This window comes from Bombus flavifrons, chromosome 18, assembly GCF_040668555.2.
Source record: "Bombus flavifrons isolate JBK064 chromosome 18, iyBomFlav1_principal, whole genome shotgun sequence".
Lineage (NCBI taxonomy): Eukaryota > Metazoa > Arthropoda > Insecta > Hymenoptera > Apidae > Bombus > Bombus flavifrons.
The window spans coordinates 6,174,220-6,194,088 of record NC_138459.1 but is presented as its reverse complement, the minus strand read 5'-3'; the positions used below and the strand labels follow the sequence as shown (position 1 = coordinate 6,194,088).

The window sequence follows — 19,869 nt, the reverse complement described above, 5'->3', positions numbered from 1 at the left end:
GTGTAAACTACGACATTCGTACAACCTTTGTTGCTGTACGAACCAACGCTCTCGCATTCGAAACGTTGCGTATGACTCGCGTTAATTAAAATACGCGACATGAAGTTCAAATTGTCTTTGTATACTCGGGGCTCGAAATAGAGTGAACTGGAACCATTTTATACAGCACTTTGATTCGAGACGTTTCGTACAAGCAACGTTAATTAGAAGATTGAAGCTACGTTTTTGTTGAACCATTAACTAGAAAATAACGACGTATTTGTCGGATTATGCTGTTCCATCCTGTCTTCACCGCGATGATCAATCAGCAGTGACTGCGCTAAAACAAATCCTCTCTATGGAATCATGAAGCGTCTTTGTGTCAGAAGAAATACAATTCTACAAATTCTGCCAATAACCTGAATTTTGAAATTTAAACCGAAGCTCCTGTCGAATTTAATTTCAAGTATGTTAAGATGGATCGTTCGAGTGGAAAAGAAGAAACGAAAAGTACGTCGAATTAGAGGAGTTCCAAAGAGAACTCCACCAGTTACAATCTCGAGTAAAGTTTCATCGGTGTGGTAACGTATGCAAAGTTGTTCAATGTTGCCGAAGATCACCTAAAGTGAAACAAGAACGAAAAGTAGAGAGAACTTTTTACTACGTTATAGATTTTAATGGCAAAGTAGAAAGCACTCTAAAGAAAAATGGACCTCTGCCCAATACATATCCTATGGTAAAGGAAATTTTGTTAAAATCTAGAGGTGTCCGATCAAAATTAGGGCGGGAGAGAGGCTAGCCATATTTATCGGGTCGACGGTTGTATTGCGTTTCAATTGCGGCACGGTAAGTTAACGAGAATTGAATTTCAACGGAGGAGATCCGGAGTATGGGTGCCGGTCCATTCCATGCACGTTCCCTGATAACGTGACATACGACGCGGGTATAATATCAACGGCGTGCTCTAACGTGCCTCTGGTATCTTGTCGTCCTTCAGTCACGCTATTTTCACCTCGGCCCCGAATGAAATTCGTTTTTTTCTTTTTTATTTATTTAATTTAAATTTTACAATTTGTCCAGTAAATACATTTGGTAAAATATTATAGCTTAGTGGTATAATAATATAACATGTGGATGGTTACCCCCAGCGGGGTTCCATCTTCCAAGTTGTTTATTTTTATTTCTATCGTGGGGTCTGCGGGATGCTTCTTCTTCAGTCTTCTTTCTATTATGGTTTTATTCGTTTCAGCAATCATCTGGTTTGGGTGTGTTACAAGTCTTTCTTTATACCTTTTTGCATATCTAGCGATTTTTTCTTTGACTGTTGGAATTTTTAAATCTTTTAGTAAGTCTTCATTTCTGACGAACCATGGAGCGTTAACTATTGTCCTTAAAACTTTCGCTTGCTCTGTTTCTATTTAATTTATGTGACTCACTGCTGCCGTCTCCCATAGTGGGACTCCATATGTCCAGATTGGTTTGATTATTGTTTTGTATATATTTAGTTTATTCATTATGCTTAATTTAGATTTCTGCCAGTTTTTATTGCAAAGCGACTCTGACTCGTTATAAAGTAATGGTTTGCTTGTATATTCTAATATAATTGGTGTATGGTCGGAGTTAAGCTCAAGGCTGGTTGTTATTTTTAATTTGCTTACGTTTAGTCCTTTCGTTACTGCAAAATCCAACAGGTCAGGTGTTTTATCGAGGTCTGTTGGCCAGTAAGTTGGTTTTCCTGTAGATAGTACGTTGAGGTTGCTGCTTCTAATGTATTCTTCTAATGTTCTACCTCTCGGCGTGTTAATTCTCGAACCCCATAACGTGTGCTTTGCATTAAAGTCTCCTGCTGCTATATATTTGTCGCCTAAGGATTGGAAGTACTCTTCCCATTTTTTTAAGTGTCATTTTGTGTCTCGGAGGTACGTATACTGCTGATATCTGGAAGTAATTGTCATTGGTTTGTACTGTGACAGTGGTTGCTTGTAAGTGTTCTTGATTTGTTTGACTATGTAGGTGATGCTTGATGTCATTTTTTATTATTACTGCAGTTCCTCCATGTGCTTTACCTGAGGGGTGTTTGGTGTCGTAGATGGTGTAGTATGGTATTTTCATGTAACTTTTTAGAGTGAAATGTGTTTCTGAGACAAGTAGTATATCAATATTGTTTTTATACAAAAATGTTTTAGTTTCGTGGGCTCGCTGTTGCAAGCCATTGGAGTTCCAGGCTGCTATTTTTAACATGTCCATCTCTATTTTTTACTTAGCAAGTTTGTGAGTAGTTGTAACATGACTGTTGTTTGTTGTTCTTGTTACCATAGTATTGTGTTTATCTTACCATTTTTCCTCATATCTCCGTACCTTTAATGGATTGTTTGAGCATTTCTTTGATTTCTGTATCGTCTTCGATTTTGTTGCTTTGACTCTGATTGTTTGTGAGCGTTGCTTGTCTAATGTTTTGGGTTACTTGCGCATAGCTTCGGTTACCTTGGGGATCTATGTTTCTGTTTATAGCTTTTGGTTCATATTGTGCTTTCAATGTTGTTTCGTTATCCGTTATACTTTGTTGTGGTTGGTAGTTATCGATTGATCTATTACGAAGTAGTGGAAACAGTTTACGTTGTAATTGTACCTTGATTTCACATCCTTTATAGCTGGCTGGGTGATTTCCGTTACAATTGTAACATCTAATTTCCTCAATTTTTCCTGTGTATGGGCAGTGTATTGTTAAGTGATTTTTTGCACACTTAACACATGCCGGGCTTCTGTTACAATAATTTTTTGTGTGACCGTATTGTTGGCACCGCATGCATTGTAGTATATCTTTTTTGTAGCGTGGTGGTTCCACTGTTACTATTGTGTTTAGAATTCTTTTGATTTCATAAATTTCCTTGTTGTTGGTTCTGGGTTCAAGTTCTATTAAGAATAATGGTAATGGTTGCTTCGTATCGTATTTTGTCATATTGCTTATTGCTCTTGTTTGATGGCCAATTTTTGCTAATTCGTCGCTTAATTTTTTTGTGTTAATTTTTTGATGTAATCCTCTTATAACTATTTTGTAGCTCCTTTCCGTTTTGAGCTGGTACATGTGGTATATAGCATTTTTTTCCTTTAATTCTTTTATCACTTTCCTATCATTTTCTGGGGCGTTTGTTTGAATTTTACTTGTTCTAATTTTGTTTGTTTTATTGTGTAATTATCCTTCCCAGCTATATTGTTTAATCGATCAATAAGCGGGTCTATTATCTGGACCTCGACAAATATTGGTGGTGGTTTTGTAATGTGTGTTGATTGAGTTGTGGTTTTGCTTGTTGGGTCATCGTCTATTTCTTCCGTTAGCGAGCTGAAGGAGTTTCTTAATGGCAATTCTTGCAGCCATCGCTGCTTTTCTGTATCTAGATTTCCTGCGGCACTTGTGCCTGCAATTATTTTACGTTTCTTGCTAGTCTTTGCTAGCTTCCAGTTTTCGTCTTGGTAACATCTTTCGTTATCGTGGCTGCACTCCTGTCTCCGCTGCTCTTCTATTTTTTCTGTAGCCATATCGTTTTGATTGTTGTTATTTTGCTGCTGTTGCTTTAAGCCTGGTAAATCTACCGACCCGTTTATATAATACTTTTCTCCTTTGGTTGCAATCTTGATTCTTGGTATCTGCTGCTGCGTTGTTTGACTTCCCCTCACAATCACTATTCGTAACACTTCTTTGAATCACTTCACTGGAGCGCGCGATTGCTTAAACACGAATGAAATTCGTGTGCCGTATTTTCCGTTTGGCATGTAAGTTGCGGAATTAGAAAAACGTCGCTCTTAGCGAGCACACGTTGCCTTGCTCGCTGCGGCCACCTGATTGAAAAACCTAACCCGAACGTAAACCTAACATGTCGATAACATTCATTTTTCATTAGGTGTTACAAGTTATGATCGTGCACGGGGCTATCAAATCACACGCTTGTCGTTTATAAACGAAAGGTAAGTGATCGACAACCAATACTGATGCATACGACGTCATAGATGCCGTGCAACTATAGGCAGAATTGACTGTGTGCTGTCGACAGTTTCTTGCGAATATCGCGGTAACTTGGCGATACCGTTTAGTCGGCTATATGTATTTAGGAAAAGGAAAAAGTTGTTCAGAATCGTGCTTTCTCTCCCCTCGCAACATATTTAAAAATCACTGAAATCGCAGAGATCGAGTACTATCTGTACATTTACCAGCGTTACCAAGTACTATGCCTTACTGGAAAGAAGACCAACAGGACGCCTCAGAGGCAAGGGAGTTACTGCTATATATTGTTTACGCATTTCTTATACGTACAGCTACTTAGGAACTTGTTAAACCCTGAAATTTTGATTCCTCTAAGAATTACTTTTCCCCGCGTAATGCCTGCATATATAGCCAACAATCGGATCTGCGCGTGGCCATATATCCGAGGAGGTGACTGTTTAAGGATAGAAGCAAATTACCCGAATCCTATTCACTCTGTCGTGCTCTAAGGTACACAACCATGCGCGTATCAAAGGTAAGTGCGAATGAGATAGAATAGCTAAATTGCAATAAGATACTATATAAGATAGGGTCTCAGTCACGTATTACGCATTTCTTTAATTTAGTTAAAGACTGTTGGTGAAATGTAGCCATATTTTAATATCATTTTGATTGCACGAATCTCAATAATCTAACTAGGGCTATTTCGTAAAATATATATCGGAGATGAAAGGACATCGGGGCCTTTCTTTTGGAACGTTTGGGAAGGTCCCCAATATTTTGGTTCAGACTTTTTATTATAGCTACACTTAAATAATAAAACCGAGGAACAGTTGATTATGTTCTAATCCGAGTATGGGTGCCCGAGGTTTATGGCAGTGGGCTTGGGCTCGAAGTGACATAACGGGTCGCTCAACGTAGGTACGATCACGGGAAGGACGTATACCTAACAGAGGTATAAAGTAATTATATAGCTCTCCTTAAAAAGAAACAGTTGTAGCGGCATTCGACAGTAAACATTTCAACGGTTTCTGTCCCGTGGCTCGCCACACACAGACCTTATTCTTCGGGCAAGATGATTACCAGACGTCGATACGTCTTCACAGTTCACATGTCCGGCTAGCCTGAGGAGCCGCTATAAATCTTAGAATTTAGTTAACTAAAGTTCTACGGGTAATGTGAGTATTGCTATACGTTTATTTCCGCGACTAAAATCCACAATTCTCAACAATAATGAGACTATTAAACTGCCATAAAAGTAATATAGAAACATGGTTTATTAAAAAAATTATTTACAATGTAATGCTTTGTCCATGTTGAAGTATTTACTTATAGAAAATCTCTACATCTTTCTCTTCTGTATACCCGTGACCTGGGCACCGTTGTTACGAAGAAAATAGAACTTAGTGAAGAAAAAATGTTAAAGAAAAGGAGAGGTCCGTATTATTGTGTCCTTGAATATGAATGTTGTTTTTGGATCAGAAGGTCTAGAAACAAAAGAGCTATAAGTAGATTTTTATTGCTGGTTCTTGTAACTTGCAGCTAGAGTTACACACCAAGATTAATTTTTTGCTAATGTCCTTTGCTGTCAATGAATCAGCGTGCTCCCTATCATGTTCTATTGTAATGTAACACTGCTAAATTTATCATCTGGATCAGCATATACTACACCTGTACTTGTGCTTGCTTTAATATATATTTCTATTAGAAATTTATCCACGCGTTCCTCTATCTAACAGTCCAGAAGCACTTTTTCGGGTGACAATATTATGATATCTACGTTAAACAGAATATTTCATTACATTATCAGTCAGCTCTAATAATTTCATAACTAATAACTCTCTAAATTTTCTATTTGTATTCTTCTTTGTTGTAATCTTCAAAACTATTAAATCGTTTTTCTGTAATTTCCAGAAGAAACTGAATGCCAAGTTTCCTGTACCGTTTGAATCCTTTTCTAATTGTAGTGGCACAAGAAACCATTTGATCCGAACAATCTGTACTACACTTTATTGTATCCAAGAACAGTTAGTAGTTTCAATTTTCTAAATGACTGTTGGATTGTAAAAGCAGCATGAATGTTACGAATATTTCTTGTACTTGGTACCATAATGGGAGTGTGCTTTGTTGATAAATCTCACGAATCTCTCCATTTGAGTACGACAATGTCATTCTTTAATACATATATTAACTTATAAATTAATATATACATTAAATTCTAAAGAAAAGCAATAACTTCTTTGGATAATATCTCTCTTGTTTTTTTAAATAAATCAGTGAATAGTGTACCTCACAGATTGATAGAAGCAATAAAAAAAAAGCAAAGGAAAAATCCACTAAATATTAAATAGAAAGATAACAAAATTAACATTGAATTTATATTGTTTCACAGCCAAAAACGCAATTTTAAGAGAAAATTTAATTTTTTCCAGAGTTCGAAAGGAAACAATTTTTGTTTCTTCTATCTTCAGTTTTGTTTTATATTATAATATGAAATTATGCAAACGATTCTTTCAATTCTTGTTCTAGTATCATAAAAAATATGAAAATAGGGTTGAGTTTATAATTATTCGCAGTAGTATATGTGGTAACTAATACAAGTGTAAAAAGATGTCTAAAGGCGAGAAAAATATAACTAGCAGGAGAGTTTGAAAACGTGTCAACAAGTATCTAAGAATCAGAGTTATTTTGTTATGAAACATATAGGCGCACGATAACATACTTATTATTAATGTTCCTTATGTTTTGAAATATTAATTTATAATTAAATATAATAAAATATGCAAAACCTCTAGACGCATGCAAAAATATGCAGAAATATGCGAAACTAGACCTACATTACGTTGCTATGAATATATTTTATATGTGTTTTACAATCTTGAATACAAAACAAATTTACTTAATCCCGTCATGCGGAATCGTTGAATTAATTTTTATGTACAGACCAATACAATTTCATGATTAGGGTTAGGGGCATGTAACGAATCTTCACGTGGATTAGACATTGCTGTTATGCAATAGAGAAGATATTTACTAGTACAAATATGATTATTAATACAAGTGTGGATATAACAGAACTGACAGGTAACCGCTGTGATTAGACACTAATGACAATGGTCCTAGGTTCGATAACGAATCCGCAGTCAACGGGATAACAGGATGTGCTTTCCTACAAAGCCTAAGTCGTAATCGACTTGCTTGGCTACGTTATTATAGTATTATGCTATAACGTATAACGCTATAAGGTGTTACGTTAGAACGTATGACGTTATAACGTATAACGATATATAGTATTACGTTACAACGTATAACGTTATGTAGTATTACGTAATAAAGTATAACGTTATATAGTATGTCGTTATAACGTATAACGTTATATAGTGTTACGTAATAACGTATGACCTCATATAGCATTACGTAATAACGAATAACGTTATAGAGTGTTTCTTTAGAACGTATAACGTTATATAGTATTAAGTTAGAACGTGTAACGTTATATAGTATTACGTTATAACGTATAACGCTATACAGTATTTCGTTATAACGTATTACGCTATATAGTATTACGTAATATGGTATAACGTTATATAGTATGTAGTTATAACGTATAACGTTATATAGTATTACGTTATAACGTATAACGTTATAGAGTGTTTCGTTAGAACGTATAACGTTATATAGTATTAAGTTAGAACATGTAACGTTATATAGTATTACGTTATAACGTGTAACGTTATATAGTATTACGTTATAACGTATAACGTTATGTAGTATTACGTTATAACGTATAACGTTATATAGTATTATGTTACAACGTATAACGTTATAGAGTGTTTCGTTAGAACGTATAACGTTATATAGTATTATGTTAGAACGTATAACCTCATATAGTATTACGTAATAACGAATAACGTTATGTAGTATTACGTTATAACGTATAACGTTATATAGTATGTCGTTATAACGTATAACGTTATGTAGTATTACGTTATAACGTATAACGCTATATAGTATTGCGGAATAAAGTATAACGTTATATAGTATTACGTTATAACGTATAACGCTATATAGTATTACGTAATAAAGTATAACGTTATATAGTATTACGTTATAACGTATAACGTTATGTAGTATTACGTTATAACGTATAACGTTATATAGTATGTTGTTATAACGTATAACGTTATATAGTGTTACGTTATAACGTATAACGTTATATAGTATGTCGTTATAACGTATAACGTTATGTAGTATTACGTTATAACGTATAACGTTATGTAGTATTACGTTATAACGTATAACGTTATATAGTATTACGTTATAACGTATAACGTTATGTAGTATTACGTTATAACGTATAACGTTATATAGTATTACGTTATAACGTATAGCCCTATATAGTATTACGTAATAAAGTATAACGTTATATAGTATTACGTTATAACGTATAACGTTATGTAGTATTACGTTATAACGTATAACGTTATATAGTATGTCATTATAACGTATAACGTTACATAGTGTTACGTAATAACGTATAACCTCATATAGTATTACGTAATAACGAATAACGTTATGTAGTATTACGTTATAACGTATAACGCTATATAGTAATCCGTTATAACGTATAACGTTATATAGAATGTCGGTATAACGTGTAACGTTATATAGTATTACGTTATAACGTATAACGTTATATAGTATTACGTTATAACGTATAACGCTATGTAGTATTACGTTATAACGTATAACGTTATATAGTATTACGTTATAACGTATAACGTTATAGAGTGTTTCGTTAGAACGTATAACGTTATATAGTATTAAGATAGAACGTGTAACGTTATATAGTAGTACGTTATAACGTATAACGTTATATAGTATTACGTTATAACGTATAACGCTATATAGTATTACGTAATAAAGTATAACGTTATATAGTATGTCGTTATAACGTATAACGTTATATAGTGTTACGTAATAACGTATGACCTCATATAGCATTACGTAATAACGAATAACGTTATGTAGTACTACGTTATAACGTATAACGTTATGTAGTACTACGTTATAACGTATAACGTTATGTAGTATTACGTTATAACGTATAACGTTATGTAGTATTACGTTATAACGTATAACGTTATGTAGTATTACGTTATAACGTGTAACGTTATATAGTATTACGTTATAACGTATAGCCCTATATAGTATTACGTAATAAAGTATAACGTTATATAGTATGTCGTTATAACGTATAACGCTATGTAGTATTACGTTATAACGTATAACGTTATATAGTATTACATTATAACGTATAACGTTATATAGTGTTACGTAATAACGTATAACCTCATATAGTATTACGTAATAACGAATAACGTTATGTAGTATTACGTTATAACGTATAACGTTATTTAGTATTACGTTATAACGTATAACGTTATATAGTATGTCGTTATAACGTATAACGTTATATAGTGTTACGTAATAACGTATAACCTCATATAGTATTACGTAATAACGAATAACGTTATGTAGTATCACGTTATAACGTATAACGCTATATAGTATTTCGTTATAACGTATAACGTTATATAGTATGTCGTTATAACATGTAACGTTATATACTATTACGTTATAACGTATAACGTTATATAGTATTACGTTATAACGTATAACGCTATATAGTAATCCGTTATAACGTATAACGTTATATAGTATTACGTAATAACGAATAACGTTATGTAGTATTACGTTATAACGTATAACGTTATATAGTATTACGTTATAACGTATAACGTTATGTAGTATTACGTTATAACGTATAACGTTATATAGTATTACATTATAACGTATAACGTTATAGAGTGTTTCGTTAGAACGTATAACGTTATATAGTATTAAGTTAGAACGTGTAACGTTATATAGTATTACGTTATAACGTATAACGTTATATAGTATTATGTTACAACGTATAACGTTATAGAGTGTTTCGTTAGAACGTATAACGTTATATAGTATTATGTTAGAACGTATAACCTCATATAGTATTACGTAATAACGAATAACGTTATGTAGTATTACGTTATAACGTATAACGTTATATAGTATGTCGTTATAACGTATAACGTTATGTAGTATTACGTTATAACGTATAACGCTATATAGTATTGCGGAATAAAGTATAACGTTATATAGTATTACGTTATAACGTATAACGCTATATAGTATTACGTAATAAAGTATAACGTTATATAGTATTACGTTATAACGTATAACGTTATGTAGTATTACGTTATAACGTATAACGTTATATAGTATGTCGTTATAACGTATAACGTTATATAGTGTTACGTTATAACGTATAACGTTATATAGTATGTCGTTATAACGTATAACGTTATGTAGTATTACGTTATAGCGTATAACGTTATATAGTATTACGTTATAACGTATAACGTTATATAGTATTACGTTATAACGTATAACGCTATATAGTATTACGTTATAACGTATAACGTTATGTAGTATTACGTTATAACGTATAACGTTATATAGTATTACGTTATAACGTATAGCCCTATATAGTATTACGTAATAAAGTATAACGTTATATAGTATTACGTTATAACGTATAACGTTATGTAGTATTACGTTATAACGTATAACGTTATATAGTATGTCGTTATAACGTATAACGTTACATAGTGTTACGTAATAACGTATAACCTCATATAGTATTACGTAATAACGAATAACGTTATGTAGTATTACGTTATAACGTATAACGCTATATAGTAATCCGTTATAACGTATAACGTTATATAGAATGTCGTTATAACGTGTAACGTTATATAGTATTACGTTATAACGTATAACGTTATATAGTATTACGTTATAACGTATAACGCTATGTAGTATTACGTTATAACGTATAACGTTATATAGTATTACGTTATAACGTATAACGTTATAGAGTGTTTCGTTAGAACGTATAACGTTATATAGTATTAAGTTAGAACGTGTAACGTTATATAGTAGTACGTTATAACGTATAACGTTATATAGTATTACGTTATAACGTATAACGCTATATAGTATTACGTAATAAAGTATAACGTTATATAGTATGTCGTTATAACGTATAACGTTATATAGTGTTACGTAATAACGTATGACCTCATATAGCATTACGTAATAACGAATAACGTTATGTAGTACTACGTTATAACGTATAACGTTATGTAGTACTACGTTATAACGTATAACGTTATGTAGTATTACGTTATAACGTATAACGTTATGTAGTATTACGTTATAACGTATAACGTTATGTAGTATTACGTTATAACGTATAACGTTATATAGTATTACGTTATAACGTATAGCCCTATATAGTATTACGTAATAAAGTATAACGTTATATAGTATTACGTTATAACGTATAACGTTATGTAGTATTACGTTATAACGTATAACGTTATGTAGTATTACGTTATAACGTATAACGTTATACAGTATTACGTTATAACGTATAACGTTATGTAGTATTACGTTATAACGTATAACGTTATATAGTATTACGTTATAACGTATAGCCCTATATAGTATTACGTAATAAAGTATAACGTTATATAGTATTACGTTATAACGTATAACGTTATGTAGTATTACGTTATAACGTATAACGTTATATAGCATTACGTAATAACGAATAACGTTATGTAGTACTACGTTATAACGTATAACGTTATGTAGTACTACGTTATAACGTATAACGTTATGTAGTATTACGTTATAACGTATAACGTTATGTAGTATTACGTTATAACGTATAACGTTATATAGTATGTCGTTATAACGTATAACGTTATATAGTGTTACGTTATAACGTATAACGTTATATAGTATGTCGTTATAACGTATAACGTTATATAGTATGTCGTTATAACGTATAACGTTATATAGTGTTACGTAATAACGTATGACCTCATATAGCATTACGTAATAAAGTATAACGTTATATAGTATTACGTTATAACGTATAACGTTATGTAGTATTACGTTATAACGTATAACGTTATATAGTATGTCGTTATAACGTATAACGTTATATAGTGTTACGTTATAACGTATAACGTTATATAGTATGTCGTTATAACGTATAACGTTATATAGTATGTCGTTATAACGTATAACGTTATATAGTGTTACGTTATAACGTATAACGTTATGTAGTATTACGTTATAACGTATAACGTTATATAGTATGTCGTTATAACGTATAACGTTATATAGTGTTACGTTATAACGTATAACGTTATATAGTATGTCGTTATAACGTATAACGTTATATAGTATGTCGTTATAACGTATAACGCTATATAGTATTACGTACTAAAGTATAACGTCATATAGTATGTCGTTATAACATGTAACGATATATAGTATTACGTTATAACGTATAACGTTATATAGTATTACGTTATAACGTATAACGCTATGTAGTATTACGTTATAACGTATAACGTTATATAGTATTACATTATAACGTATAACGTTATATAGTATGTCGTTATAACGTATAACGTTATATAGTATTACGTTATAACGTATAGCCCTATATAGTATTACGTAATAAAGTATAACGTTATATAGTATTACGTTATAACGTATAACGTTATGTAGTATTACGTTATAACGTATAACGTTATATAGTATGTCGTTATAACGTATAACGTTATATAGTGTTACGTTATAACGTATAACGTTATATAGTATGTCGTTATAACGTATAACGTTATATAGTATGTCGTTATAACGTATAACGTTATATAGTGTTACGTAATAACGTATGACCTCATATAGCATTACGTAATAACGAATAACGTTATGTAGTACTACGTTATAACGTATAACGTTATGTAGTACTACGTTATAACGTATAACGTTATGTAGTATTACGTTATAACGTATAACGTTATGTAGTATTACGTTATAACGTATAACGTTATATAGTATTACGTTGTAACGTATAACGCTATATAGTATTACGTACTAAAGTATAACGTCATATAGTATGTCGTTATAACATGTAACGATATATAGTATTACGTTATAACGTATAACGTTATATAGTATTACGTTATAACGTATAACGCTATGTAGTATTACGTTATAACGTATAACGTTATATAGTATTACATTATAACGTATAACGTTATATAGTATGTCGTTATAACGTATAACGTTATATAGTATTACGTTATAACGTATAGCCCTATATAGTATTACGTAATAAAGTATAACGTTATATAGTATTACGTTATAACGTATAACGTTATGTAGTATTACGTTATAACGTATAACGTTATATAGTATGTCGTTATAACGTATAACGTTACATAGTGTTACGTAATAACGTATAACCTCATATAGTATTACGTAATAACGAATAACGTTATGTAGTATTACGTTATAACGTATAACGCTATATAGTAATCCGTTATAACGTATAACGTTATATAGAATGTCGTTATAACGTGTAACGTTATATAGTATTACGTTATAACGTATAACGTTATATAGTATTACGTTATAACGTATAACGCTATGTAGTATTACGTTATAACGTATAACGTTATATAGTATTACGTTATAACGTATAACGTTATAGAGTGTTTCGTTAGAACGTATAACGTTATATAGTATTAAGTTAGAACGTGTAACGTTATATAGTAGTACGTTATAACGTATAACGTTATATAGTATTACGTTATAACGTATAACGCTATATAGTATTACGTAATAAAGTATAACGTTATATAGTATGTCGTTATAACGTATAACGTTATATAGTGCTACGTAATAACGTATGACCTCATATAGTATTACGAAATAACGAATAACGTTATGTAGTATTACGTTATAACGTATGACGTTATTTAGTATTACGTTATAACGTATAACGTTATGTAGCATTACGTTATAACGTATAACGTTATATAGTATGTTGTTATAACGTATAACGTTATATAGTATGTTGTTATAACGTATAACGTTATATAGTGTTACGTAATAACGTATAACCTCATATAGTATTACGTAATAACGAATAACGTTATGTAGTATTACATTATAACGTATAACGTTATATAGTATTACGTTATAACGTATAACGTTATGTAGTATTACGTTATAACGTATAACGTTATATACTATTACATTACAACGTATAACGTTATAGAGTGTTTCGTTAGAACGTATAACGTTATATAGTATTAAGTTAGAACGTATAACGTTATATAGTATTACGTTATAACGTATAACGTTATATAGTATTACGTTATAACGTATAACGCTATATAGTATTACGTAATAAAGTATAACGTTATATAGTATGTCGTTATAACGTATAACGTTATATAGTGTTACGTAATAACGTATAACCTCATATAGTATTACGTAATAACGAATAACGTTATGTAGTATTACGTTATAACGTATAACGTTATATAGTATTACGTTATAACGTATTACGTTATAGAGTGTTTCGTTAGAACGTATAACGTTATATACTATTAATTTAGAACGTGTAACGTTATATAGTATTACGTTATAACGTATAACGTTATATAGTATTACGTTATAACGTATAACGTTATGTAGTATTACGTAATAACGTATAACGTTATATAGTATGTCGTTATAACGTATAACGTTATATAGTGTTACGTAATAACGTATAACCTCATATAGTATTACGTAATAACGAATAACGTTATGTAGTATTACGTTATAACGTATAACGTTATATAGTATTACGTTATAACGTATAACGTTATGTAGTATTACGTTATAACGTATAACGTTATATAGTATTACATTACAACGTATAACGTTATAGAGTGTTTCGTTAGAACGTATAACGTTATATAGTGTTAAGTTAGAACGTATAACGTTATATAGTATTACGTTATAACGTATAACGTTATGTAGTATTACGTTATAACGTATAACGTTATATAGTATTACATTATAACGTATAACGTTATAGAGTGTTTCGTTAGAACGTATAACGTTATATAGTATTAAGTTAGAACGTGTAACGTTATATAGTATTACGTTATAACGTATAACGTTATATAGTATTATGTTACATCGTATAACGTTATAGAGTGTTTCGTTAGAACGTATAACGTTATATAGTATGTCGTTATAACGTATAACGTTATATAGTATGTCGTTATAACGTATAACGCTATATAGTATTACGTACTAAAGTATAACGTCATATAGTATGTCGTTATAACATGTAACGATATATAGTATTACGTTATAACGTATAACGTTATATAGTATTACGTTATAACGTATAACGCTATGTAGTATTACGTTATAACGTATAACGTTATATAGTATTACATTATAACGTATAACGTTATATAGTATGTCGTTATAACGTATAACGTTATATAGTATTACGTTATAACGTATAGCCCTATATAGTATTACGTAATAAAGTATAACGTTATATAGTATTACGTTATAACGTATAACGTTATGTAGTATTACGTTATAACGTATAACGTTATATAGTATGTCGTTATAACGTATAACGTTATATAGTGTTACGTTATAACGTATAACGTTATATAGTATGTCGTTATAACGTATAACGTTATATAGTATGTCGTTATAACGTATAACGTTATATAGTGTTACGTAATAACGTATGACCTCATATAGCATTACGTAATAACGAATAACGTTATGTAGTACTACGTTATAACGTATAACGTTATGTAGTACTACGTTATAACGTATAACGTTATGTAGTATTACGTTATAACGTATAACGTTATGTAGTATTACGTTATAACGTATAACGTTATATAGTATTACGTTGTAACGTATAACGCTATATAGTATTACGTACTAAAGTATAACGTCATATAGTATGTCGTTATAACATGTAACGATATATAGTATTACGTTATAACGTATAACGTTATATAGTATTACGTTATAACGTATAACGCTATGTAGTATTACGTTATAACGTATAACGTTATATAGTATTACATTATAACGTATAACGTTATATAGTATGTCGTTATAACGTATAACGTTATATAGTATTACGTTATAACGTATAGCCCTATATAGTATTACGTAATAAAGTATAACGTTATATAGTATTACGTTATAACGTATAACGTTATGTAGTATTACGTTATAACGTATAACGTTATATAGTATGTCGTTATAACGTATAACGTTACATAGTGTTACGTAATAACGTATAACCTCATATAGTATTACGTAATAACGAATAACGTTATGTAGTATTACGTTATAACGTATAACGCTATATAGTAATCCGTTATAACGTATAACGTTATATAGAATGTCGTTATAACGTGTAACGTTATATAGTATTACGTTATAACGTATAACGTTATATAGTATTACGTTATAACGTATAACGCTATGTAGTATTACGTTATAACGTATAACGTTATATAGTATTACGTTATAACGTATAACGTTATAGAGTGTTTCGTTAGAACGTATAACGTTATATAGTATTAAGTTAGAACGTGTAACGTTATATAGTAGTACGTTATAACGTATAACGTTATATAGTATTACGTTATAACGTATAACGCTATATAGTATTACGTAATAAAGTATAACGTTATATAGTATGTCGTTATAACGTATAACGTTATATAGTGCTACGTAATAACGTATGACCTCATATAGTATTACGAAATAACGAATAACGTTATGTAGTATTACGTTATAACGTATGACGTTATTTAGTATTACGTTATAACGTATAACGTTATGTAGCATTACGTTATAACGTATAACGTTATATAGTATGTTGTTATAACGTATAACGTTATATAGTATGTTGTTATAACGTATAACGTTATATAGTGTTACGTAATAACGTATAACCTCATATAGTATTACGTAATAACGAATAACGTTATGTAGTATTACATTATAACGTATAACGTTATATAGTATTACGTTATAACGTATAACGTTATGTAGTATTACGTTATAACGTATAACGTTATATACTATTACATTACAACGTATAACGTTATAGAGTGTTTCGTTAGAACGTATAACGTTATATAGTATTAAGTTAGAACGTATAACGTTATATAGTATTACGTTATAACGTATAACGTTATATAGTATTACGTTATAACGTATAACGCTATATAGTATTACGTAATAAAGTATAACGTTATATAGTATGTCGTTATAACGTATAACGTTATATAGTGTTACGTAATAACGTATAACCTCATATAGTATTACGTAATAACGAATAACGTTATGTAGTATTACGTTATAACGTATAACGTTATATAGTATTACGTTATAACGTATTACGTTATAGAGTGTTTCGTTAGAACGTATAACGTTATATACTATTAATTTAGAACGTGTAACGTTATATAGTATTACGTTATAACGTATAACGTTATATAGTATTACGTTATAACGTATAACGTTATGTAGTATTACGTAATAACGTATAACGTTATATAGTATGTCGTTATAACGTATAACGTTATATAGTGTTACGTAATAACGTATAACCTCATATAGTATTACGTAATAACGAATAACGTTATGTAGTATTACGTTATAACGTATAACGTTATATAGTATTACGTTATAACGTATAACGTTATGTAGTATTACGTTATAACGTATAACGTTATATAGTATTACATTACAACGTATAACGTTATAGAGTGTTTCGTTAGAACGTATAACGTTATATAGTGTTAAGTTAGAACGTATAACGTTATATAGTATTACGTTATAACGTATAACGTTATGTAGTATTACGTTATAACGTATAACGTTATATAGTATTACATTATAACGTATAACGTTATAGAGTGTTTCGTTAGAACGTATAACGTTATATAGTATTAAGTTAGAACGTGTAACGTTATATAGTATTACGTTATAACGTATAACGTTATATAGTATTATGTTACATCGTATAACGTTATAGAGTGTTTCGTTAGAACGTATAACGTTATATAGTATTATGTTAGAACGTATAACCTCATATAGTATTACGTAATAACGAATAACGTTATGTAGTATTACGTTATAACGTATAACGTTATATAGTATGTCGTTATAACGTATAACGTTATATAGTATTACGTTATAACGTATAACGTTATGTAGTATTACGTTATAACGTATAACGTTATATAGTATTACATTATAACGTATAACGTTATAGAGTGTTTCGTTAGAACGTATAACGTTATATAGTATTAAGTTAGAACGTGTAACGTTATATAGTATTACGTTATAACGTATAACGTTATATAGTATTACGTTATAACGTATAACGCTATATAGTATTACGTAATAAAGTATAACGTTATATAGTATTACGTTATAACGTATAACGTTATGTGGTATTACGTTATAACGTATAACGTTATATAGTATTACGTTATAACGTATAGCCCTATATAGTATTACGTAATAAAGTATAACGTTATATAGTATTACGTTATAACGTATAACGTTATGTAGTATTACGTTATAACGTATAACGTTATATAGTATGTCGTTATAACGTATAACGTTACATAGTGTTACGTAATAACGTATAACCTCATATAGTATTACGTAATAACGAATAACGTTATGTAGTATTACGTTATAACGTATAACGCTATATAGTAATCCGTTATAACGTATAACGTTATAGACTGTTTCGTTAGAACGTATAACGTTATGTAGCATTACGTTATAACGTATAACGTTATAGAGTGTTTCGTTAGAACGTATAACGTTATATAGTATTACGTTATAACGTATAACGTTATATAGTATGTCGTTATAACGTATAACGTTATGTAGTATTACGTTATAGCGTATAACGTTATATAGTATTACGTTATAACGTATAACGTTATATAGTATTACGTTATAACGTATAACGCTATATAGTATTACGTTATAACGTATAACGTTATGTAGTATTACGTTATAACGTATAACGTTATATAGTATTACGTTATAACGTATAGCCCTATATAGTATTACGTAATAAAGTATAACGTTATATAGTATTACGTTATAACGTATAACGTTATGTAGTATTACGTTATAACGTATAACGTTATATAGTATGTCGTTATAACGTATAACGTTACATAGTGTTACGTAATAACATATAACCTCATATAGTATTACGTAATAACGAATAACGTTATGTAGTATTACGTTATAACGTATAACGCTATATAGTAATCCGTTATAACGTATAACGTTATATAGAATGTCGTTATAACGTGTAACGTTATATAGTATTACGTTATAACGTATAACGTTATATAGTATTACGTTATAACGTATAACGCTATGTAGTATTACGTTATAACGTATAACGTTATATAGTATTACGTTATAACGTATAACGTTATAGAGTGTTTCGATAGAACGTATAACGTTATATAGTATTAAGTTAGAACGTGTAACGTTATATAGTAGTACGTTATAACGTATAACGTTATATAGTATTACGTTATAACGTATAACGCTATATAGTATTACGTAATAAAGTATAACGTTATATAGTATGTCGTTATAACGTATAACGTTATATAGTGTTACGTAATAACGTATGACCTCATATAGCATTACGTAATAACGAATAACGTTATGTAGTACTACGTTATAACGTATAACGTTATGTAGTACTACGTTATAACGTATAACGTTATGTAGTATTACGTTATAACGTATAACGTTATGTAGTATTACGTTATAACGTATAACGTTATATAGTATTACGTTATAACGTATAACGATATATAGTATTACGTACTAAAGTATAA

General features: G+C 30.0%; 1 long non-coding RNA gene across 1 annotated transcript in view; it reads left to right on the top strand.

Annotated features, from left to right (window-relative positions):
- LOC138189142 (uncharacterized) overlaps positions 1-19,869 on the top strand; it is a 288,383-nt gene that overhangs the window by 145,347 nt on the left and 123,167 nt on the right. The gene's annotated exons all lie outside the window — the stretch shown is intronic.